This window comes from Anomaloglossus baeobatrachus, chromosome 9 (assembly GCF_048569485.1).
Source record: "Anomaloglossus baeobatrachus isolate aAnoBae1 chromosome 9, aAnoBae1.hap1, whole genome shotgun sequence".
Taxonomy (NCBI): Eukaryota; Metazoa; Chordata; class Amphibia; order Anura; family Aromobatidae; genus Anomaloglossus; species Anomaloglossus baeobatrachus.
Genome location: NC_134361.1, coordinates 227,188,755 through 227,200,868, shown reverse-complemented (window position 1 = coordinate 227,200,868; position 12,114 = coordinate 227,188,755). Strand labels below are relative to the sequence as shown.

The window sequence follows — 12,114 nt, the reverse complement described above, 5'->3', positions numbered from 1 at the left end:
GTTTTTGGCAGGCTCCTGTGATGGAGCCCCCTGCACAGTCTGGGTACCACACACAGAGCTGACACATATGGGGCGTGGCCTATGCCTTAAAAGGCACAATGGAGGATGACAATGGGTTGAATGGGACGACGCATGCGCATAAGCTGCTTCGCATTCCTAGGCGTTTCGCTATTAACCCGTCGCGCCTGCGCGGCCAGACCAGCAGGCGCTCTGGGCGCATGCGTCCTACCGCCGTCGCTTGTTCCCCAGGTTGAGCGCTAGCAACCAGGTGCGCATGCGCAGTCACATCCCCGGGTAACCAACGGATTCCCTGTCAGTGTCTGCGGCACCGAGCGGCCCCCGGGAGGCGGCTGCGACCTAAAGAAGCGGGCAGAGGACTCGGCTGTGCGCTGGCCGGAGGGAGGGGTCTCCTCGGTGAGGGAGCCCCCGGGCCCGGTGACATGTAGGCCTCGCCGGTGAGGTGAGAGGGGATGTTCGGTGCCCGGAGCCCATAGAGGTAAGCCTCTGCCGGCGGCCGTTGTGGCAGGTGCCTCCTGCGCTGTGACAGGGGGCTGAGTGTTATTGCATGGGGGGGCTGTAATTTAGGGTGGGGGGGACAGGTGCACTATTGGAAAAAAATAAAAATACAACTTTATTGATTTGTAACATGGACAGTAACGTAGTGGGGGGTTCCCCTATATCTGGGGGTCTCCACATATCTCTGGCCCTTTAAGTGGGCGGCACCGATCACAATGACATAACCTAAGTGCACAGTGATGTCATCACATTGGGGCGGAGCTTACAGTACCTATATATAAAAGGCAGTGTGGACACAAGCGTATTGGGGCGCTGTTCTGGGGGGGAGCATCGCCACATATTATGTCGCATAGTTACCTGGGGACGTCTACCGCTGGAGAAACATGGCTGCTTTCTACGGACAAAACAGCGCCACACCTGTCTGCAGCGGGTATTGCAGCCTGGTCCATTGACTTCTATGGAGCTTATCTGTAATACTGGCAGAACCCATAAGGGTGCGGTGCTATTTTTTTTTTTAGGGGGGGTAAAAAGAGAACAGCCAGGTTTTTCTAATTGTGGAGAAGCCCCTGAGGCCACATTTCATACTGCACGAATCTGAGAGTGTAAGGTCTGGGGTGGAGACCTGCGGTCAGTCCAGGCAAGTATCGGGGTGTAAGGTCTGTTGTGGTGACATAGTCAGCCCTGCCAAATATAAGGGTGTAAGGTGCGGTGTGGAGACCATGGTCAGTCCAGGCAGATATGAGGGTGTAAGGTGCGGTGTGGAGACCAATGGTCAATCCTGGCAAATATGAGGGTGTAACATGCGGCGTGGAGACCTGTGGTCAGTCTGGGCAGATATGAGGGTGCAAGGTCCGGGGTGGAGACTCATGGTCAGTCTGGGCAAGTATGAGGATGTAAGCTCCGGGGTGGACACTCATAGTCAGTCCGGGCAAATATGAGGGTGCAAGGTCCGGGGTGGAGACTCATGGTCAGTCTGGGCAAGTATGAGGATGTAAGCTCCGGGGTGGACACTCATAGTCAGTCCGGGCAAATATGAGGGTGCAAGGTCCGGTGTGGAGACTCATGGTCAGTCCAGGCAAATATGAGGGTACAAGGTCCGGTGTGGACACTCCTGGTCAGTCCGGGCAGATATGAGGATGTAAGCTCCGGTGTGGAGATCTGTGGTCAGTCCGGGCAGATATGGGGGTGTAAGGTGCAGGGTGGAGACCATGGTCAGTCCGGGCAGATATGGGGGTGTAAGGTGCGGTGTGGAGACAATGGTCAGTCCGGGCAGATATGGGGGTGTAAGGTGCAGGGTGGAGACTTGTGGTCAGTCCGGGCAGATATGAGGGTGTAAGGTCCGGTGTGGAGACTTGTGGTCAGTCCGGGCAGATATGGGGGTGTAAGGTGCGGTGTGGAGACAATGGTCAGTCCGGGCAGATATGGGGGTGTAAGGTGCAGGGTGGAGACCATGGTCAGTCCGGGCAGATATGGGGGTGTAAGGTCCGGTGTGGAGACTTGTGGTCAGTCCGGGCAGATATGAGGGTGTAAGATGCGGGGTGGAGACCATGGTCAGTCCGGGCAGATATGGGGGTGTAAGGTGCGGTGTGGTGACTTGTGGTCAGTCCGGGCAGATATGGGGGTGTAAGGTGCAGGGTGGAGACCTGCGGTCAGTCCGGGCAGATATGGGGGTGTAAGGTGCGGGGTGGAGACCTGTGGTCAGTCCGGGCAGATATGGGGGTGTAAGGTGCAGGGTGGAGACCATGGTCAGTCCGGGCAGATATGGGGGTGTAAGGTGCAGGGTGGAGACCATGGTCAGTCCGGGCAGATATGGGGGTGTAAGGTGCAGGGTGGAGACCATGGTCAGTCCGGGCAGATATGGGGGTGTAAGGTGCAGGGTGGAGACCATGGTCAGTCCGGGCAGATATGGGGGTGTAAGGTGCAGGGTGGAGACCTGTGGTCAGTCCGGGCAAATATGAGGGTGTAAGGTGCGGTGTGGAGACCATGGTCAGTCCGGGAAGATAATGACTGCCTATAGGGTGCATGGATGTAACGGAGGGGTAGGACCCTAGTAGGTGGAGGGGGCGTCACACAGACCCTCAGGGATCATTGGTGGATTGGGACTTGGCACAGAATATCAACCACGCATTGGTTAATGGTACAGTTCACACCAGCGCTTTTCCACGTGGACTTAGAATCGCAGCGTGGCCCATCTGACGGGTAAAACTAGGCCCCACCGGGCGCTCAGACTGCACATCTGGACGGGACTGGGGTGGGATGTTTTGCAGTTGCTTCATCTCCATTTTTTTGGAACTCCCAGCATGTCGGAGGCCTTATATGTGAGACCTCTGGGTGCGGGTCAGGAGGCCCACCACTAGTCTGTACCCGGACCACCAGTGTCAGATGTGTGATGCTGACCATACACACGATTCCCCCTCTGTAATTGGTACATCCTTCACATTGTAGCAATGTATCCAGAATGGATGATATCTAGAGGAACGGCCATGGGCACAAGGATCTAGCTGGCAAACCTCGTGCGGTGGGAGTGAATGATGGGTGTGCTCAGGGTGGGGGGCTGGAGAGGAGGGAGGGCGCCCGGCTTATGCCGGGGACCGGGGGAGAGGTGTTAGTGCTAATTAGTTAAGCACAGTGGGGAGGGGGCTATAGACTCCATATGGTTGTGCTGTCAGCCCATTTAAACAGGGGGCTTCCGATGTGTCCCCTAAATGCACGGTGCACTATAAGCTGCATCTGGACATGATGGGATAAGAATGTATTAAGGGTTATTGTCAGACTGATCATTAAGGTGGGGCCCGGATACAAGCGGAGCGTGCGTCCCTGGTAGTGAGAGGTGCGGGGCCGCCGTGCACGGGGGGGGGGGGGGGGGGGGGAATCCTCTGTTTTGGCCCTGTCAGCAGCTGCCTTTGTATTCTTCATGTCTGTTTAAACAAAAAAAAAATCTGCTCCCAAAACACACAATAACCTCACACCACGAGACCCCCACAGCCACGGATTTCTGCTGCACAGTAACAAATCCCCCCCCTTTATACAAAGCGACCGGTGCCATCAGTTCTGTGGACCTGGAGCAACAAAGAATCGGGGCCCCCGAGCGATCAGACCTCTTCTTTGTGTTCCTGGGGAACGGGGTGCACAGAGAAAGTTTAATTAGGATGTCCTGTCCGGTCCTACATGGCGAATACGGAATATTGATATAGAATGAAAGCTGCACATAGCGAGGACTTTGTAATGAAACGCTTGGGGAAAAATGATCATAAATCATTGCCTTGTGTCAAATGCTGTTATTTTAATATTTTTTTCTTTAAGTGACCATATAATTATCGTAATAAGGGTTCTCTGATTTATTTCATTTAGTTGTTTTTTTTAATTTCATTTAAAGGAAATCAGCAATTACGTTTTACCTATAAAAGTAATTATGGCAGAATAGACACTTGTTCTCCCCAAAATAAGAATATAAGAATACCTTTTTTTGCAGGGCACAAGCAATGTGCAAATTAAGCTAAAAGTGCATTTGGTGGTGTCAGGGCACTTGGAGGAAGCCAAACAAGTGCATTGATATGCCCACAGTGTACGGGCACCCTGATTTAATATATATTTACGTGTGTATATACTGTATATGTTTGTGTATGTATGTATATAATATTAGTGTGCATGTTAGTGCGTGTGTTCTTGTCACGCCCCCCCAGAGGAGAAAAAAAATCATTAAAAATATATAATATTTTATACACATACATTTATCTCATTATTATTATTATTCTACATACCGTATTTTTCAAATTATAAGACGCATTTTTCCTCCCAAAAATTTGGGAGGAAAATAAGAGGCGCATCTTAAAATCTGAATGTAGCTTACCAGGAGGTGAAGAATGGGTGCTGAGCTGGCTGCAGTGCGGATTCCGGTGGGGGCTGTGCTGGCTGTGCCGGCTGGCTGTGTTGGCTGGCTGTGCCGGCGGCTGCGTTGGCTGGCTGTGCCGGCGGCTGCGTTGGCTGGCTGTGCCGGCGGCTGCGTTGGCTGGCTGTGCCGGCGGCTGCGTTGGCTGGCTGTGCCGGCGGCTGCGTTGGCTGGCTGTGCCGGCGGCTGTGTTGGCTGGCTGTGTCGGCGGCTGTGCCGGCGGCTGTGTTGGCTGGCTGTGCTGGCTGGCTGTGCTGGCTGGCTCTGCTGGCTGGCTGTGCTGGCTGGCTGTGTTGGCTGGCTGGCTGTGTTGGCGGCTGTGTTGGCTGGCTGTGTTGGCTGGCTGTGTTGGCTGGCTGTGTTGGCTGGCTGTGTTGGCTGGCTGTGTTGGCTGGCTGTGTTGGCGGCTGTGTTGGCTGGCTCTGCTGGCTGGCTGTGCTGGCTGGCTGTGCTGGCTGGCTGTGCTGGCTGGCTGTGCTGGCTGGCTGTGTTGGCTGGCTGGCTGTGTTGGCGGCTGTGTTGGCTGGCTGTGTTGGCTGGCTGTGTTGGCTGGCTGTGTTGGCTGGCTGTGTTGGCTGGCTGTGTTGGCTGGCTGTGTTGGCTGGCTGTGTTGGCTGGCTGTGTTGGCTGGCTGTGTTGGCTGGCTGTGTTGGCTGGCTGTGTTGGCTGGCTGTGTTGGCTGGCTGTGTTGGCTGGCTGTGTTGGCTGGCTGTGTTGGCGGGCTGTGTTGGCTGGCTGTGTTGGCTGGCTGGCTGTGCTGGCTGGCTGTGTCGGCTGGCTGTGTCGGCTGGCTGTGTCGGCTGGCTGTGTCGGCTGGCTGTGTCGGCTGGCTGTGTCGGCTGGCTGTGTCGGCTGGCTGTGTCGGCTGGCTGTGTCGGCTGGCTGTGTCGGCTGGCTGTGTTGGCTGGCTGGCTGTGTTGGCTGGCTGGCTGTGTTGGCTGGCTGTGTTGGCTGGCTGGCTGTGCTGGCTGGCTGTGTTGGTGGCTGTGCTGGCTGGCTGGCTGTGTCGGCTGGCTGTGTTGGCTGGCTGTGTTGGCTGGCTGTGTTGGCTGGCTGTGTTGGCTGGCTGTGTTGGCTGGCTGTGTTGGCTGGCTGTGTTGGCTGGCTGTGTTGGCTGGCTGTGTTGGCTGGCTGTGTTGGCTGGCTGTGTTGGCTGGCTGTGTTGGCTGGCTGTGTTGGCGGGCTGTGTCGGCTGGCTGTGTCGGCGGGCTGTGTCGGCGGGCTGTGTCGGCGGGCTGTGTCGGCGGGCTGTGTCGGCGGGCTGTGTCGGCGGGCTGTGTCGGCTGGCTGTGTCGGCTGGCTGTGTCGGCTGGCTGTGTCGGCTGGCTGTGTCGGCTGGCTGTGTCGGCTGGCTGTGTTGGCTGGCTGGCTGTGTTGGCTGGCTGTGTTGGCTGGCTGGCTGTGCTGGCTGGCTGTGTTGGTGGCTGTGCTGGCTGGCTGGCTGTGTCGGCTGGCTGTGTCGGCTGGCTGTGGTGGCTGGCTGTGTCGGCTGGCTGTGTCGGCTGGCTGTGTCGGCTGGCTGTGTCGGCTGGCTGTGTCGGCTGGCTGTGTCGGCTGGCTGTGTCGGCTGGCTGTGTCGGCTGGCTGTGTCGGCTGGCTGTGCTGGCTGGCTGGCTGTGTTGGCTGGCTGGCTGTGTTGGCTGGCTGGCTGTGTTGGCTGGCTGGCTGTGCTGGCTGGCTGTGTTGGTGGCTGTGCTGGCTGGCTGGCTGTGTCGGCTGGCTGTGTCGGCTGGCTGTGCTGGCTGGCTGTGTCGGCTGGCTGTGTCGGCTGGCTGTGTCGGCTGGCTGTGTTGGCGGCTGTGCCGGCTGTGCTGGCTGGCTGGCTGTGCTGGCTGGCTGGCTGTGTTGGCTGGCTGTGTTGGCTGGCTGTGTCGGCTGGCTGTGTTGGCGGCTGTGCCGGCTGTGCTGGCTGGCTGGCTGTGTTGGCTGGCTGTGTTGGCTGGCTGTGTTGGCTGGCTGTGTTGGCTGGCTGTGTCGGCGGCTGTGCTGGCTGGCTGTGCTGGCTGGCTGTGCTGGCTGGCTGTGTTGGCTGGCTGGCTGTGCCGGCTGGCTGTGCTGGCGGCTGTGCTGGCGGCTGTGCTTGCTGGCTGGCTGTGCTGGCTGGCTGTGCTGGCTGGCTGTGCTGGCTGGCTGTGCTGGCTGGCTGTGTTGGCGGCTGTGCTGGCTGGCTGTGCTGGCTGGCTGTGTTGGCTGGCTGTGTCGGCTGGCTGTGCTGGCTGTGCTGGCTGTGCTGTGCTGTGCTGGCTGGCTGTGCTGGCTGGCTGTGCTGGCTGTGCTGTGCTGGCTGTGCTGTGCTGGCTGTGTCGGCTGGCTGTGTCGGCTGGCTGTGCTGGCTGTGCTGTGCTGGCTGTGCTGTGCTGGCTGTGCTGTGCTGGCTGTGTCGGCTGGCTGTGTCGGCTGGCTGGCTGTGTCGGCTGGCTGGCTGTGTCGGCTGGCTGGCTGTGTCGGCTGGCTGGCTGTGTCGGCTGGCTGGCTGTGTCGGCTGGCTGGCTGTGTCGGCTGGCTGGCTGTGTCGGCTGGCTGGCTGTGTCGGCTGGCTGTGTCGGCTGGCTGGCTGTGTCGGCTGGCTGTGTTGGCTGGCTGGCTGTGTCGGCTGGCTGTGTCGGCTGGCTGTGTCGGCTGGCTGTGTCGGCTGGCTGTGTCGGCTGGCTGGCTGTGTCGGCTGGCTGGCTGTGCCGGCTGGCTGTGTTGGCTGGCTGGCTGTGCTGGCTGGCTGTCGGCTGGCTGTGTCGGCTGGCTGTGTTGGCTGGCTGTGTCGGCTGGCTGGCTGTGTCGGCTGGCTGGCTGTGTCGGCTGGCTGTGTCGGCTGGCTGTGTCGGCTGGCTGGCTGTGTCGGCTGGCTGGCTGTGTCGGCTGGCTGGCTGTGTCGGCTGGCTGGCTGTGTCGGCTGGCTGGCTGTGTCGGCTGGCTGGCTGTGTCGGCTGGCTGGCTGTGTCGGCTGGCTGGCTGTGTCGGCTGGCTGGCTGTGTCGGCTGGCTGGCTGTGTCGGCTGGCTGGCTGTGTCGGCTGGCTGGCTGTGTCGGCTGGCTGGCTGGCTGGCTGTGTTGGCTGGCTGGCTGTGTTGGCTGGCTGGCTGGCTGTGTTGGCTGGCTGGCTGGCTGTGTTGGCTGGCTGGCTGTGCCGGCTGGCTGTGCCGGCTGGCTGTGTCGGCTGGCTGTGCTGGCTGGCTGTGTTGGCTGGCTGTGTCGGCTGGCTGGCTGTGTCGGCTGGCTGGCTGTGTTGGCTGGCTGGCTGTGCCGGCTGGCTGTGTTGGCTGGCTGTGTTGGCTGGCTGTGCTGGCTGTGTCGGCGGCTGTGCTGGCTGGCTGTGCTGGCTGGCTGTGCTGGCTGGCTGTGCTGGCTGGCTGTGTTGGCGGCTGTGCTGGCTGGCTGTGCTGGCTGGCTGTGTTGGCTGGCTGTGTCGGCTGGCTGTGCTGGCTGTGCTGGCTGTGCTGGCTGTGCTGTGCTGGCTGTGCTGGCTGTGCTGTGCTGGCTGTGCTGTGCTGGCTGTGCTGTGCTGGCTGTGCTGTGCTGGCTGGCTGTGCTGGCTGTGCTGTGCTGGCTGTGCTGTGCTGGCTGTGCTGTGCTGGCTGTGCTGTGCTGGCTGTGTCGGCTGGCTGGCTGTGTCGGCTGGCTGTGTCGGCTGGCTGTGCTGGCTGTGCTGTGCTGGCTGTGCTGTGCTGGCTGTGTCGGCTGGCTGGCTGTGTCGGCTGGCTGGCTGTGTCGGCTGGCTGGCTGTGTCGGCTGGCTGGCTGTGTCGGCTGGCTGGCTGTGTCGGATGGCTGGCTGTGTCGGCTGGCTGTGTTGGCTGGCTGGCTGTGTTGGCTGGCTGGCTGTGTCGGCTGGCTGTGCCGGCTGGCTGTGTCGGCTGGCTGGCTGTGTCGGCTGGCTGTGCCGGCTGGCTGTGCCGGCTGGCTGTGCCGGCTGGCTGTGCCGGCTGGCTGTGTTGGCTGGCTGTGTTGGCTGGCTGGCTGTGTTGGCTGGCTGGCTGTGTTGGCTGGCTGGCTGTGCTGGCTGTGCTGGCTGGCTGTGCTGGCTGGCTGTGTCGGCTGGCTGTGTCGGCTGGCTGTGTCGGCTGGCTGTGTCGGCTGGCTGTGTCGGCTGGCTGTGTCGGCTGGCTGTGTCGGCTGGCTGTGTCGGCTGGCTGGCTGTGTCGGCTGGCTGTGTTGGCTGGCTGTGTCGGCTGGCTGGCTGTGTCGGCTGGCTGGCTGTGTCGGCTGGCTGTGTTGGCTGGCTGTGTCGGCTGGCTGGCTGTGTCGGCTGGCTGGCTGTGTCGGCTGGCTGGCTGTGTCGGCTGGCTGGCTGTGTCGGCTGGCTGTGTCGGCTGGCTGTGTCGGCTGGCTGGCTGTGTCGGCTGGCTGGCTGTGTCGGCTGGCTGGCTGTGCCGGCTGGCTGTGCCGGCTGGCTGTGCCGGCTGGCTGTGTCGGCTGGCTGTGTTGGCTGGCTGTGTCGGCTGGCTGGCTGTGTCGGCTGGCTGGCTGTGTCGGCTGGCTGGCTGTGTCGGCTGGCTGGCTGTGTCGGCTGGCTGGCTGGCTGTGTCGGCTGGCTGGCTGTGTCGGCTGGCTGGCTGTGTCGGCTGGCTGGCTGTGTCGGCTGGCTGGCTGTGTCGGCTGGCTGGCTGTGTCGGCTGGCTGGCTGTGTCGGCTGGCTGGCTGTGTCGGCTGGCTGGCTGTGTCGGCTGGCTGGCTGTGTCGGCTGGCTGGCTGTGTCGGCTGGCTGGCTGTGTCGGCTGGCTGTGCTGGCTGGCTGGCTGTGTCGGCTGGCTGGCTGTGTCGGCTGGCTGTGCTGGCTGTGCTGGCTGGCTGTGCCGGCTGGCTGTGTTGGCTGGCTGTGCTGGCTGGCTGTGCTGGCTGGCTGTGTCGGCTGGCTGTGCTGGCTGGCTGTGTCGGCTGGCTGTGCTGGCTGGCTGTGTTGGCTGGCTGGCTGTGTCGGCTGGCTGGCTGGCTGTGTTGGCTGGCTGTGTCGGCTGGCTGTGTCGGCTGGCTGTGTCGGCTGGCTGTGTCGGCTGGCTGTGTCGGCTGGCTGTGTCGGCTGGCTGTGTCGGCTGGCTGTGTCGGCTGGCTGTGTCGGCTGGCTGTGTCGGCTGGCTGTGTCGGCTGGCTGTGTCGGCTGGCTGTGCTGGCTGGCTGGCTGTGTCGGCTGGCTGGCTGGCTGTGTCGGCTGGCTGTGTCGGCTGGCTGTGTCGGCTGGCTGTGTCGGCTGGCTGTGTCGGCTGGCTGTGTCGGCTGGCTGTGTCGGCTGGCTGTGTCGGCTGGCTGTGTCGGCTGGCTGTGTCGGCTGGCTGTGTCGGCTGGCTGTGCTGGCTGGCTGTGTTGGCTGGCTGTGTCGGCTGGCTGTGTCGGCTGGCTGTGCTGGCTGGCTGTGTTGGCTGGCTGTGTTGGCTGGCTGCGTCGGCTGGCTGGCTGCGTCGGCTGGCTGCGTCGGCTGGCTGTGTCGGCTGGCTGTGTCGGCTGGCTGTGTGGAGCCGGGTGGTTCGGTGGGTGTCCCAGATGCTCTGGCTTCAAATAATGGCGTCTGCAGTCGATGCGTGCGCGGATGGAGCTCTCTGCTCATGCACCACCTCTGGGCACCATTTCTTTGAAGTCCGCACTGCCGACAAAGCATGTGGGACACTCGCCAAACCACTCTGCTCCGCTCAGCCCCCCAAATGCTGCCAGCACAGCCCCACCACAGCACCTGCGGTATCGCCCAACTCCAACCGCCTCCTGTGCCGCCCCCCCCCCCCTCCCCATATCCTTTTGGTAAGACCCCACAGGAGTATAAGACGGACCCTATTTTATTTTTGCTTTTTTTTTTTTTTTTTTCCCCATATCTAAAGTTGGGGTGCATCTTATAATCCAGTGCGTTTTATAAAGCGAAAAATACGGTATATTTTCTTCTTATTCTTGGGGAGGGGCGACAAACTCCTGTACAGATAGAACACTACTATTCCCATATTTAATATCCCTGCTGACAGGTTCCCTTTAAATAAAGGCTGCTGAACGGTCGGCTGATCGGGATCCCCAGTTTTGAAGATTAGTTTAGGAGGGAAGCTTGGAGCCGGTCGCCCGTATCGATGCCGCACCCCAGGAGATACACATGCAGCTAACAATTTATTACATTTCCGTGCCGGTTTTGGAAACGGTTGTGGTAAATCCTGACCATCGTGCATCCTGACAGTGTTTCTATTGGCTAGTGGATGCCTGGAAGTGGCCACAAGGAGGATTACGATTGTGGAAGAATCGTTTTATAATCCATATTATACTAATGTAAAAATGATCATTCGGTTTGATCCGTTTTCTATGTAGAATATGGGGTGATTATGGCGGCCACTACTGCTCCTCAAGCATTGAGGATGATGAGGGTATAGCTGGGGTCGCTGTATAAAAGGATTGAGGATGATGAGGGTATAGCTGGGGTCGCTGTATAAAAGAATTGAGGATGATGAGGGTGTAGCGGGGATCACTGTATACAAGGATTGAGGATGATGAGGGTATAGCTGGGGTCGCTGTATAAAAGGATTGAGGATGATGAGGGTGTAGCGGGGATCACTGTATACAAGGATGGAGGATGATGAGGGTATAGCTGGGGTCGCTGTATAAAAGGATTGAGGATGATGAGGGTGTAGCGGGGATCACTGTATACAAGGATGGAGGATGATGAGGGTATAGCTGGGATCACTGTATACAAGGATGGAGGATGATGAGGGTGTAGCGGGGGTCACTGTATACAAGGATGGAGGATGATGAGGGTGTAGCGGGGATCACTGTATACAAGGATGGAGGATGATGAGGGTGTAGCGGGGATCACTGTATACAAGGATGGAGGATGATGAGGGTGTAGCGGGGGTCGCTCTATACAAGGATGGCGGATGATGAGGGTGTAGCGGGGGTCGCTGTATAGAAGGATGGAGGATGATGAGGGTGTAGCGAGGGTCCCTCTATACAAGGATGGAGGATGATGAGGGTGTTGCGAGGGTCCCTCTATACAAGGATGGAGGATGATGAGGGTGTAGCGGGGGTCGCTCTATACAAGGATGGCGGATGATGAGGGTGTAGCGGGGGTCGCTGTATAGAAGGATGGAGGATGATGAGGGTGTAGCGAGGGTCCCTCTATACAAGGATGGAGGATGATGAGGGTCTAGCGAGGGTCCCTCTATACAAGGATGGAGGATGATGAGGGTGTAGCGGGGGTTGCTCTATATAAGGATGGAGGATGATGAGGGTGTAGCGGGGGTCGCTCTATACAAGGATGGAGGATGTTGAGGGTGTAGCGGGGGTCGCTCTATACAAGGATGGAGGATGATGAGGGTGTAGCTGGGGATCACTGTATACAAGGATGGAGGATGATGAGGGTATAGCTGGGGTCGCTGTATAAAAGGATTGAGGATGATGAGGGTGTAGCGGGGATCACTGTATACAAGGATGGAGGATGATGAGGGTATAGCTGGGGTCGCTGTATAAAAGGATTGAGGATGATGAGGGTGTAGCGGGGATCACTGTATACAAGGATGGAGGATGTTGAGGGTGTAGCGGGGGTCGCTCTATACAAGGATGGAGGATGATGAGAGTGTAGCGGGGATCACTGTATACAAGGATGGAGGATGTTGAGGGTGTAGCGGGGGTCGCTCTATACAAGGATGGAGGATGATGAGGGTGTAGCGGGGGTCGCTGTATATAAGGATTGAGGATGATGAGGGTGTAGCGGGGGTCGCTGTATAGAAGGATGGAGGATAATGAGAGTGTAGCGGGA

The 12,114-nt window shown here is 59.3% G+C and overlaps 1 protein-coding gene across 1 annotated transcript in view; it reads left to right on the top strand.

Annotated features, from left to right (window-relative positions):
* The first annotated feature begins 305 nt into the window (after positions 1-305).
* The window catches only part of LOC142251668 (calmodulin-regulated spectrin-associated protein 1-like), a 94,652-nt gene continuing 82,843 nt past the window's right edge, over positions 306-12,114 (top strand). The window contains 1 exon segment of the mRNA XM_075324677.1: positions 306-496. The gene's annotated coding sequence lies outside the window, so the exon portion shown is untranslated.